Source organism: the organism of the source record quoted next, unplaced genomic scaffold (genome assembly GCF_019419815.1).
Source record: "Pyrus x bretschneideri cultivar Hongxiangsu unplaced genomic scaffold, Pyrus_bretschneideri_v1 Contig36, whole genome shotgun sequence".
Taxonomy (NCBI): Eukaryota; Viridiplantae; Streptophyta; class Magnoliopsida; order Rosales; family Rosaceae; genus Pyrus; species Pyrus x bretschneideri.
This window is the reverse complement of record NW_025999679.1, coordinates 3,895,093-3,907,735: the sequence shown is the minus strand read 5'-3', so window position 1 is coordinate 3,907,735 and position 12,643 is coordinate 3,895,093. Positions and strand designations below refer to the sequence as shown.

The following is a 12,643-nucleotide window of genomic DNA, read 5'->3' as shown; positions in this document are numbered from 1 at the left end:
TCTTCCATCACCGCCTTCTTCACATCCTCGGGCACATCTTTCCAAGAACGCCACTCAGCAGTAGGACAATTGTTCCCCATGGCTACAGCAATCGCATGCGCGAATTGAAAATGCTGCCTCAAATCATTCGGGTTGGCGTCGGTCATGCTCTGATCCTTATTTTTATCCTCCATCTCACCATGAACAAAATTGTGACGAATAAAGAGAATAGAATTGTGAAGAATAAGGACAATAGAAGAACATATTTATAGGAAAGATGAGGCCTTTGTGCGACGAATTCTTCGTCACTCAAACATCTGTACTAAATGCAATATTGATTCCTGATTCACCTGCAGAGAATGGTCAGAGTTAAAGCTGGCAAGAACTTGTGCGACGAAATCTTTGTCGCGCAAAGTTCATTTTCGTCACGCAAGGTTCTCGCGCCAACTCACGCCAAAGTAATTTCCCGTATGTTTTTCTTGTTGACTTTGCACGACAACAAGGCCTATTCATCGCGTAAAGTTGCCTTGCGCGACGAAGTTTTTCGTTTTGCAATTTTTGTTTCTTTCCTCTCTGTTTTGCGTGATGACATTTTGTGTTTGTCGTGCAAGGTGCTCTTGTGCGACAAAATTTGTAATTTCGTCGCGCAAGCTTTTTTTTCTACTAGTGATAGCTATCCTTAATACATTGGTGGCATCTGAAAATAGTACCACCCTAAATCATTGGTGTCAAAATTGCAAATTGTGTTTAAAAAAAATAAAATAAAATAAAAAAGGATGCCTTGTATGGTACGGGCACCCAGATTGCAATTTCATAATTTTTTTTTTTTTTTTTTTTTTTGGTGGTGACAAAACAAATTGTAATATCATTGATATAAGAATACAACTACAAATTTACATAATTGATCTTTTAAACAATTTTGCACAAATGTCGGTGAAGATGAGTGGTAACAAATAGACTGAAAATTTAGAATCAATGAAGGGATAAATGACAAAAGCTTCCCTTACCAAAATCACAATTCTGTTACAAGATTAAGCTACTTCAAACTTACATTTGCTCCTTACACAAAGATAACAGCTTCCTATAAATGCATAGCACCACTTTAACTGATCCCAAGTTCTCGTTTTCCAAATCCTTGTAACATCTTTTTGCTCCAAGCTATTAGTGATATGTGGGGAGAAAATGGAAAAACATGAGATGGAACATAGAAAGAATTTGTTTTATAAGTATGCACTTAAAGCAAAAGTATTGAATTGGACATGAACATGATTTTTCCTGTTACAACTAATTTCAAAACAGAAATTGTCTTCATATTGTCTTTTATAAGTAAGCTAAGTCAATTTCTAGGTGATTACGTGCCCTTAGAAAAAAGAAAGAGATAGACATGCATCGACTCTTACATTCTAGGTCATATTATATTTGTGAAAAGGAAAAGAGACCTCACGGATTGCAGTGCCGAGAAAATCACCCTTGTCATCATCCAACATTCCAGCAGTCAATTCCGATATTGCATGTTGGGCTTGGTCAGAAGCTGTTATTCTTTATCCTTAAATCAACACAATAAAACAAGTGCCACATTGAATTGGGCATCTAAATCCGCTTGGTTTTTCAACAAGTCCAGTACGTTCTTTCATGCATTCAGCAGGCGCTCTCTCCCCAAATATGCTCAGACATTTTAAGAAGTCCACAAACATTCTAAAGTCTGCACCAGTCACATCTTCCAAACTCTGCAATTGAACTCAGTCATATTATTTATATACAACCTTGCAACAGAAAAGTAAAATAAAATTGAAGAGATTTCTTTTAACTAAAGGTAACATGAGGGGAAGAGAACAACATATAGATTTACTAAATAGAGGCGACAAAGCAATACAGAAAACCAACATCATGCCACACTCAAATAATACTATCATAGGAGCTTAAGTACACAGTTCCAAGACTCTAAATCTAGACATGCCATGGAGACAATTGACACAGCAATCATGTACATACCTTTTTTTATCGAACCAGTAATATGCCTTTCCATTTTCTCCTGAGGCTTCAAAATTTCAGCTTTAATAGGAAATACGTACAATTTTGATCATTTAACATCTAGTTATCTTAAAGAGATACATGTTAACAATCATATTGGGCATTCAAAAAAGTAATATTCTCATCTTATCTCTAATGAAGCTTTAAACCTTCTCCCGAATGATCTCATATGTGCTTGGTTCCTCAACACTCCCAATGTGCTTGAATAATGCTGTCAAAGAAGATGTACATTCAAGAAGATGAGGTACATTATGAAAGAGAGAGATTTCGATGATCCTAGATGTATCAAGTGTTGAACTTAAGGCTAGTAAGAAAAATACATAAAATGTGTATGCATTTGTACATATATACATATTTACTTATAAATAAAAATGCTAACTTACAATTTGATGTAATGAAACATCAGTTAATTTGTAATAAACATGTAATCTGTAATCGTGCAATATCACTTAATTTGAAGATCACAAATATACCTTTACCATATTGCCTCAAAAGGGCCATAAGTGCTTTATGCACGACATCATGCTCCACAAATTCCTCTAAAAGCATCAACAAAGCCAACATCAGAATCATATAACACAACCACCATACGCCCAGGATCACAATTCCCAACAAAGAATGGAAAAAAAATTACCAGTGCAATGAGAAAATCACCCTGTTCACCTTAAACCTTGATTCACCTTCCTCATCCCCAATCTTCGACACGCATATGGAAAATCGTATTCAAATTTGAAATCTAGAATCTATCCAAACACTGAAAGTTTTTATTTTGAGAAAGCACATACACTAGAGAACAACTCACAAAGAGAGGATCATTTTTACCTCTTGGGTTGAGGTCCAATTTCGGCAGACTTCGCCGGAATTGGTCGGAAAACCCGCAGTCACCGTTTCTTAGATCTGAAATTGAGGAACTTCGGCTTCGAATTTGTAGAAACTAACTTGTGGGGTTGAAAAGAGGAAGGGAAGAGGATTATAGAGGTATAATTAGACGATTGTTGGTGACTAGAGGACGGTGGCGCTGCTACATGAAAGAGAAGAGGGGGAGAGAGGATAACGAAGGGAGGAGAGAGAGAATGAAGGTGGAAGGGAGCAGGGAGAAAGAAGGGGAAGAGTTGACGTTTGGGAAGGGAAGACAGTATTCACAGCTTTTTTATCTGCTCTATTGATGCCCAAGTTAATCACAAATACACAGGAAATTACTTATTAAGAATTAAAGGGATCATGATCCTCTCCTGATCTAAGAATGAGGATCCTCATGATCAAAGAGTGTGGGTCGTTGGATGAAAATTCAACGGTTATAAACAGGGAATCCCTTTAAAGTTATAATAATTATAACCGTTGGATTTTCATCTAACGGTCCACACTCCTTAGTCATGAGGATATTCATCCTTAGATCAGGAGAGGACCCTGATCCGAATTAAAGCATCTAACATGCGGAGTAAGATTTCCTCCTCTCTTTTTTTTCCTTCTCTCTTCTTCTCTCCTATTTGAACGGTCACGGTTAAGCCACGTCAACATCTTATATTAATTTTTTTTATAGAAAGAGAAAGACAAAATAGAGAATGTGAGAGGAGGTGATGGAAGGGGATGGAAAGAGGAGGGGAGAGAATTGTAGTCCCTAACATACACTAATGGTTGGTGTCTCATATTTGAAGGCCACCAATATCAGTGGCATCTAACTAAAAAGACACCAAAAAATGTTAAGAGTGTTGTCTTTCTATCCATAGTCACCAATTGCAAATAGTGTGCAAACATTGGTGTCCTATATAGCCATAATTCCAGTAGTGTTTTTTCGGTTTCTGTTGCATGGGCACCATTATCAGGTTTTTTTGTTCTATGCTTTTTTACAAAACTACTAAAGATTTTGAGAAAATTGTAGCAATGATCCCTCAACTAAAAGTTCATAACCATTGTTCCTTCAACTCATTAAAACGTTCAAGGTCATTTTTGTCAACTCCGTCAAAATGACTCATGTGTGGAAGGATTATTGCTACAATTGTGTTAAAGTCCAGGGATCAATATTGCTACAATTTTTTTTATTTGGTTTTTCATATTTGCCCTTGATTCAACCTCATGTGTGTGGCACGTGACTCATTTTGATGGAGATTCTAACAGAGTTAACGAAAATGATCATAGCTATACATTTTGATGAGTAATGGACTAATAATCATGAATTTTTAGTTAAAAAATCATTACTTTAATTGAGTTAAAATTAAAGGACCGTTGCTATAATTTCCTCTAAGATTTTAGTTACAAGTGTGGTTTGAAGATCTATGAAAGAATAGCATAGATAGTATGACTCTCTCATCATCGGTCGAACAGATGCTATATTCTACAATTATTATATATACCAGAATGTCAACCATTTCCAAATCTGATTTCGATACAACGTGCGCTGACCAGGTGAGATAAAGATCGATATATATATATATATATATATGCGGCACATAATTTGTCGTCTTTATCACATAATTTATCGTCTTTATTGTTACAATTGCATTCAAATTTTAAAGTGCAATTTGGATATCATGGCAATATGGCACCCAACATGATCATGTTGCAGTGTAGGTCCTACTGCGTACTAAGAATAATAATTGAGCTAAACGTCAACTTTTTCTCTACAAAATTGTATTAACAAAACCATTTCTTAACTTTATGACTAATTCACTTTTTATTACTATGACACCGGATAATAGAAATCAAAGAGAAACCACAAATGAAGACTTAAAGATAAACAATTTGCCACTCTAAGGAATTCACCAAAGAGATAAGAGTTAAGGATAAGAAGAAAAACACTTTTCACTAAACGAAGTTTGAAAGTAATTCTTAATTTCTGAATGATTTTTTGTTTTCATACATTAGGGTTTTAAATAGTCTAGGCATAGAACAACCTTCAACCTTCCATGAATATGTTACTAAGCATGAACTTAATGTAATACTAATCATGACCTTAAATGAAAACATGAAACATCTTTGAATTAAATATGATGAATGCACCATGTAATAATTAGACAAGTCCAAATTCGGTGTCAGACGCTTCCGTTGCACAATAACTCGTCCCCAAGTTCTCTTCACCTTCGCAGCCATGACAAGGAGAAAGGTCTGCAACATTGAAGGTTGCTGATACTCCATAATCGTCTGGAAGTTCAATCTTGTAAGCATTGTCTCCTACATGTGTGAGCACCTTGAAAGGACCATTAGCTCGTGGTTTCAGCTTCCCATGCTTTCCTCGAGGGAATCATTCTTTGCAAAGATGAAGAGAACTTGGGGAATAGTTATTGTGAAGCAAAAACGTCTGACACTGAATTTGGACTTGTCTAATTATTACATGGTGCATTCATTATATTTAATTCAAAGATGGTTCATGTTTTCATTTAAGTTCATGATTAGTATTACATTAAGTTCATGAGTAGTAACCTATTCATGGAAGGTTAAGGTTGTAACCTATTCATGGAAGGTTGAAGGTTGTTCCATGCCTAGGCTATTTAAAACCCCTACTCATGTATGGAAATAAAATTTATTCAGAAATTAAGAAATACTTCTAAACTTGGTTAAGTGAAGAGTGTTTTTCTTCTTATCCTTTAACTCTTATCTCTTTGGTGGATTCCTTATAGTGGTGAGTTTTTTATCTTTGAGTCTTCACTTGTGGTTTCTCTTTGATCTCCATTATCCAGTGTCAATTTGCTATTAAAGTACTATTCTATCATGGTTGGGAGGCGTGGGTGGAGGCGGACAAGCTGGTCAGGATTCACCCTATCGTGAGAGAGATCTGCGTGACATTGAAATGGACAAACTAAGGAGACAAGTGTAGCATCTCCAACGGTGTCTCAGGCACTACTAAACTCTGGAACATGATGATCCTATCATGAAATAGAGAATGATGGATCCGATGATGGGGAGAAGAATCCTTTTGTAGGGAACAAATTTCTAAATCTTAATCTTCCTCTAAAGTTTGATTTTTGTTCAAGTGGTTCTTGTGAAATTTGTTGTGATGTATGTCGTTATGATTTTGTCTATGATGATGGTGAGACGAGGGTACAATTGATGTGGTTGATCAAGAAGGTTTCCAATATTTGTCAATTTCTAATTATTACAATGGTGATTAAAATGTGATTACAATGGTTGAAGAGTCCCAGGAGTAGCTATATAATGAGGTAAAAGTTGTTGACATCCGTAGAATTCATGATACTTTTTGGGAAGATTTCATTGTTCGAGATATGAGAAGGAAACCATTGAATAGAATTTTTCAATATGATTTGAATTATTTCTACTCAATCCCAAATTATGAGTATGAAGTAATTCAGAAGCATTATTCCAAGGTGATTGTTTTTAAAGGAAAAAAAAGGGTGCGTGCATGTTTTGCAAGAATGTGGAAAATCAGAAGTTCTCTCAATTTTTTTTATGTCTTGGGATTTTTCATGGTCTTCAAATTTATTGGTGTTAAATTGGATGAAGTGGAAAATGTTAGTTGGACATCCGAAAGATCAAGGAAGACCAAACAATACTCGAGGATGAGTTATCGCGCAGAGAAAGCATATGACACCAAATCTAGACACATCTAATTATTAGATGGTGCATTCATCATATTTAATTAAAAGTCTATTCAATGTTTCATTTAAGTTCATGATTAGTATAAAATAAGTTCATGCATAGTTTTAAGTCCTGGTTATGATCATAAATAAGGATAACCTATTCATGGAAGGTTGTTCCATGCGTACACTATTTAAACCCCTATTCTCATGTATGGAAATAAATCATTCAAAAATTGGGAATTGTGTTTAAACTTGATTTAGCAAAGAGTGTTTTTCTTCCTATCCCTAAACTCTTTTCTCTTTGGTGGATTCCTTAGAGTTGCAAGTTGTTTATTTTTAAGCATTCACTTATAGTTTCTCTTTGATCTCCTCCGGTGTCACACTGCAAGAAAACCGAGAATTTTGGGGCTCTCATGTGGGTACATATAATTAATGGTTACGTATTTTATGCAACTGCCTGCACATTTGAAGGATTTTTTTTTTTTTTTGAGTTTATTAGGAACCCAATCATTTGGTCTTATCTTTTTACTTTTTATAATATAAATGGATGACAAGAGTTCGAAATATCTCACTTCTATGAATGTCTCTTGAACGTTGTAAGCCTAATTGTTTATTTACGGGGTATTGGTATCACCACCCCGCTATACCCGCGGTCCTTGTACATGTTTATTGGGGACTATCCAGATTCTCTTTTCTTCTCAGAAAGATTGTGTCTAATTAGTTTTAGGGCGACCCATACCGCACCTCTCTCCGCATACCTCTAATCAGGTTCTGTATTCTTCAAATACTATCTCCCATGCAGCATGTCAACCATATTCCCCAAATCCGATGATGTGGATGATATATATCACAGTGGTGAGCAAGATGAGATTTATGCTTATTATTGGTCAAGGAGACCTTCCTGTTCATGTCTGAAAGTGGGTCCAACATGTAGTGCACAGAATATGTTCATTTTTCTCCTCAATCTCTTCTTCAACTTTCTGTATAAATAGCTTATGCATATCCCACCATTGTAATGCGAGCAGAAACAAATGAAAATAATAGCAAGCATTGCCTGGAAAAGAAGAGAGTGCAATGGAGCCAAGGATGAATTGCCGGCGCTATAGATAATTAAGTTCATAAATGTGTATACATGCCACCAAAATCCGTATATATTTGCTTGCCGGCAATTTGTTCTTGGCTATGTTGGGTTCTCCTCGTTCCATGCGATGTCATGATATATACAGAATGTGGAATTTAAATAATAATATATCTTTGTTGTTTGTTTAAGAGATATTTTGGATGCGGTCCCTAATCCTTAACATTCTTTGATTAAAACCTTAATAGTATTCAAAGTTTGATCAAGGTCTCTTGACTTTGTACACCTCATTATATTACTATTAATATTTATATTTTTATAGTTTTGACATTAATTGTTTGATATTTTATGAGATTTATAATCCTATAAATTTAAAATCCCTCATTATAATACTATTAGAAATGGTTACAATAAAAAAAATTCAAACATTTTGATTGAATAAATGGATAAATGACACACCCCGACCCAGAAAGTCCACTTGGACCCTGAATCGAGCTGTGCTGGCCGACACCTGGAAGGTGACGAAGCCATAAAATGTGATAGTGTATAAAAAGTGAATAAATTTGAATCTAAAAGTGTCTAAGTACCAGAGTGCGCTACGAGTGGGAGCGAACCCATTTCACACGCGATGTCAGAGCATAAGTAAGGTACAGTAGTGTGGGTAAGAATCATACCATTAAAAGTAGCCACCAATACTAAGATTAGCTATATATCCTCGTTGATACAAACCCAGCAGTTAAAACCTGAAGGGGTACAAAACAGAAAGTGTGAGTAAGCAGTAAAACCAAGTTTTCCAAAACTATTACCTTTCTAACAGTAATAACCCCTCACTGTAATTCCCTTATCATTTTCTATAGGACAGTACAACATATATACATATATCCAAACCATACTCAGAAATGACCAAAACCACAGTTTGCCATCAACTCTATCATACATTAATAAGTAGGCCAAATGAATTTAATCAATACAAAGTGATATATCAGTCAGAGTCATCTAAAATGACATGTACAACTTATTCATATCTCATCAATCATGGCTAGCATATAAGTCGGAGTCACCTATAGCGACCTGTACGACTTATCCATATCTCATCAATCCTGGTTAGCATATAAGTCGGAGTCACTTATAGTGACCTGTACGACTTATCCATATCTCATCAATCCTAACTAGCAAATAGCTCAATAAGTATACCTGCACACGAGTCGGAACCACCTAAAGTGGTCTGTACGACAGGACTGGGTGTAAATAAATACGCTCAAGTGCTACGATCACGTGAAGACTGTGCGAATAATCGCGGGTCACCAACGAGTCGGAACCACCTAAAGTGGTTTGTACGACAGGACTGTGCACCTACCTTGGATCCAAGGTGAGCGTAAGGTGCGGGAGGTGAACATCACGTGAAAGACTGTGCCCTGGCCACGGACGGGAGCACTAACACCGGAGTGCAGGTTTATGAGCTCTCAATGCATCTCAATATAACATGTGGAACCCATGGCAACCAGTACGACAGTATCGAAGTTGCCTAACACATAACTGTAGTCATGCTATAACTCAATTGATTCAACTAATACCATAAACTCACCTGAACTTACCTGGGTGTCCTGAGTTCACCTTTGCACTTGAAAGCATTCCCAATAATTAGATGCAAGTAATATACATATGGATATACCATGATGCAATCTAATACTCAACCATGTCGTAGCATTTTCAATTATAAACAATACGGTGAGAAGTGTACAATCAATAACGCCCTACTCCCAAACTACTTATTTGCAGGGATAATTATCCATGACAACCCAATTAACACTAATTTAACTAACTAATTCATAAAACTAAAACTTGCCTTTACCAATTTCCTTCGAATTACTCAATTTCCCAAGCAAGGCTTTTGTCTCAAATATTTTATGGCTGCATCTAACGTCTCGTTAGACTGCCTACGTACCCTAAATAGGGATCAAGCCATTCGTAATTCATATAGTACTTCAAGCATTCACAATAATTATATATGAAAGTAATATACCTAATCAATTTAAAAGTGTCAATAGAACTCTCAATAATATGTACGATAAAAAGGAAAAAATGCACTCACCTGGAGTCCACGCTATGATTCTCTAGCGCACGCATCGAGGCGTCCAAAATGATTGGTCCCTGTGACCAATTATCAAATCACATCTCAGAACTCTTATCCGTAGAATATGTAATTCACATAAAACACAACCTCAACGACATTCTAAAATAGTTTGAGACCCATTGACCACAACTCAACAGTCGATCAAAGATCGACGGTAGGGTTTACAACCCTGTATAACTTGACCCGGAAGATCCACATATCAAATTTCCAATCCGCAACTCCCAACGATCCACAATATGTTTCTAGAATAACATATTAAAATTTCATTACGATCCAACGGTTGGATCTCCGCCATTTGCCCAAAACCAAGTGGACGTGAACATTTATTTTACTAACTTACAAATTCAATTCGGGAAGATCCGTACATCAGATTCCCGATCCATAAATTCCTATGATCTTTAAATATTACGTATTATAATGTAACCAAGTTTGGTGACGATCCAACAGTCGGATCGTCGATTCACATTTTCATCAAGCAATGTATCGTAACGAATTTAGGTTCCAACGATCAACCTATGTCATTCAAATAACAAAACTGAATTCAAGACATTCGACATAGCCTAAAAATAGCATTGGTGGCCCACTGGCCACGCGCCGCCGCGGGTGGCGGTCGGCCGCCCCGACTCGCCGGAAAATCCAACTATTTCCAAACATTCTCAAACTTCACAGAAATGAAGATCTCAGTGAGTGGATCAACTTTTATACCTGCCACAAAGTCCAAAAGTGGACGGAAGATGGTCAATTTTGCCAACAAAGCCGGTGGGTGCCTAAAACTTCCCGACGTCGATTCGTCGTCTACGGTGGTCCAACGGGGTCAAGGTTGGTTGGGTTTTTCTCCTGGGATGATGGGCTACAAAGCCCAAGTGGTGGCATCGGCCATCGCTTTGCCGATTTGCCGGAAAATCGAAAAGGGTGGCCGGAGCACCATTGATTTTCGTCAACTTTCGTGGCCTCAAACCGCCACATACCATGGTTAATCAAGGTGGTTCTTGGGTGGGTTTTGTAGAGGGGAATGAGAGCTTCAAGATGGTGGTGGTGGCATCGAAAAACTCCACCGGAGTTGGCCGAAATCGGCCTTGGAAAATGGGAACTCGTGGTGGGTGCGGTGGACAGGAAGCCACTTTCTTTTTTTTTTCTTTCTTTTTTCTTTTCTTTTCCTCCATTTCTGATTGGGCTTCACCTTAAATAACCAATTTCTGATTGGAGATTTAATTTAATTAACACTAAACCTTGAATAACCAATTTCGAACGTCCGTAACTATACCGTTATAATCCGGACTCGCAAACAGCTTTCGCCTATGCGTTCACATTCACGAGTATTACGAGAATATGTTAAAAGAATAAATCATACGTCTCTCTAGACGATGGTCAACAGAAGTCAAAGTCCTTGTCTCTAGGGCAATTTCGTAAATTCACGCTTTTAAAATAAAATAAAAACGTAAAATTTGGAACGGGTTGTCACAATAAAAACTATGTAAAAATAAGAAATAATAAATGGCAAAAGAATGTATCCATAGTGTTAAAAAAATTGGTACATTTCACATATAACAAAGTGGTAAATTAATAAAGAAGAATGGGTACATTATAAATAAATTAGGGTACAGATAAAAGATTAAAAATTATGAGTACAAATGAATTTTTAAAAATATAGGCGCTAAAAGAAATTAATACATGTGTACAAAATAAAACTAAAAAGAAAATACTATAAATTTAAAAAAAAATGTTGCAAATTAAAAGTGGGTACAAACTAAAAATATAAATATATGATACAAAGTTTAGGCATAAAACATAAATATACCATATGTAATTTTTCTATCATTGATTAAATATACAATGTCATGTGACGGTATACACATGGGTACAAACACAAATAAAACTTTAAAAACTATGGGCACAAAAAGAAACTAATATATGGGTACAAATTAAAAATGAAAAGAAAATTGGTACAAATTAAAAAATATTTGCAAATTAAAAATAGGTACAAACTAAAAATAAAAATATATGATAAAAAATTTAGCCATAAACATAAATATACTAATTGTAACATTTTTAACACCAAAGGAATATATATGTAAAAATAAAAATATTTTATTATTCAAATAATTAATCATGTTATTAATACCCAAGGCCCTTGATCAAAAATTTAAAATGAATAGGATTTTAATTAATGGAGTAACAAAAAGAAGGATGTGAACCTAATTTTTGTTTAAACTAAGGTCCACAACTTGCTACCTCATAAGTGATAACAGTACAATGTTCGACCGGTAAGACATGGGGGTTTCAATGTTTCAGATGATTTTAAATATGAATGCACACATGTTCAGGTTGGCAGTACTTATGATATGGAGTCTGGGATCATATTTTCTACTGGACTAATACAGTGGGCCTGCCCCATATCGGCTTAAGTTTAGCTTATGAGAAGTTCTTTCACTTACACTTGTATATTCTTTGTCTAGTTATTACAAGATTTGGTTACCATGTATAGAGGAAGTCATATGTTAGTTATAATCATTCTTTGAACTTCTAAATTTTTTAGGAGTTTGAATATCAACTAGCTGTTAGTCTAGTTCATCTATATGCAAGTGGCCATTTACCACAGTGGTGGAAAAGTTTTGAGCCCTTGCATGATAGCTTGGGTTCAAACCCCGTTGGTGGCATTTAACATCTAATCTAACAAAATCTATTGTTTGATAAAAAAAATATATATATATATATATATATATATATATATATATATATATATATAGTTCATCTATATAAGTTTCTATTTTGATTGCTAATTTGTAAGGAGAATGACAGATGGCACCTAGGCATGAGGCGTATATTATATTAAAAAAAAATTATTAATCAATAATTACTCTGAACACACACACACACACACATATATAT

The 12,643-nt window shown here is 35.6% G+C and overlaps 1 long non-coding RNA gene across 4 annotated transcripts; it reads right to left on the bottom strand.

The window, feature by feature from the left end:
• Positions 1 to 963: 963 nt before the first annotated feature.
• LOC103938982 lies at positions 964 to 3,172 on the bottom strand. 4 transcript variants are annotated; one of them, XR_007261099.1, is made up of 6 exons: positions 2,833 to 3,172; positions 2,645 to 2,764; positions 2,484 to 2,549; positions 1,972 to 2,221; positions 1,419 to 1,706; positions 964 to 1,137 (listed from the first exon to the last, which is right to left on the bottom strand). It is a non-coding gene; the product is annotated as an uncharacterized LOC103938982 (long non-coding RNA). The 4 variants fall into 4 exon arrangements; XR_007261097.1 differs by having other exon boundaries at positions 2,645 to 2,753; XR_007261100.1 differs by having other exon boundaries at positions 2,645 to 2,746.
• Between the last annotated feature and the right edge of the window lie 9,471 nt (positions 3,173 to 12,643).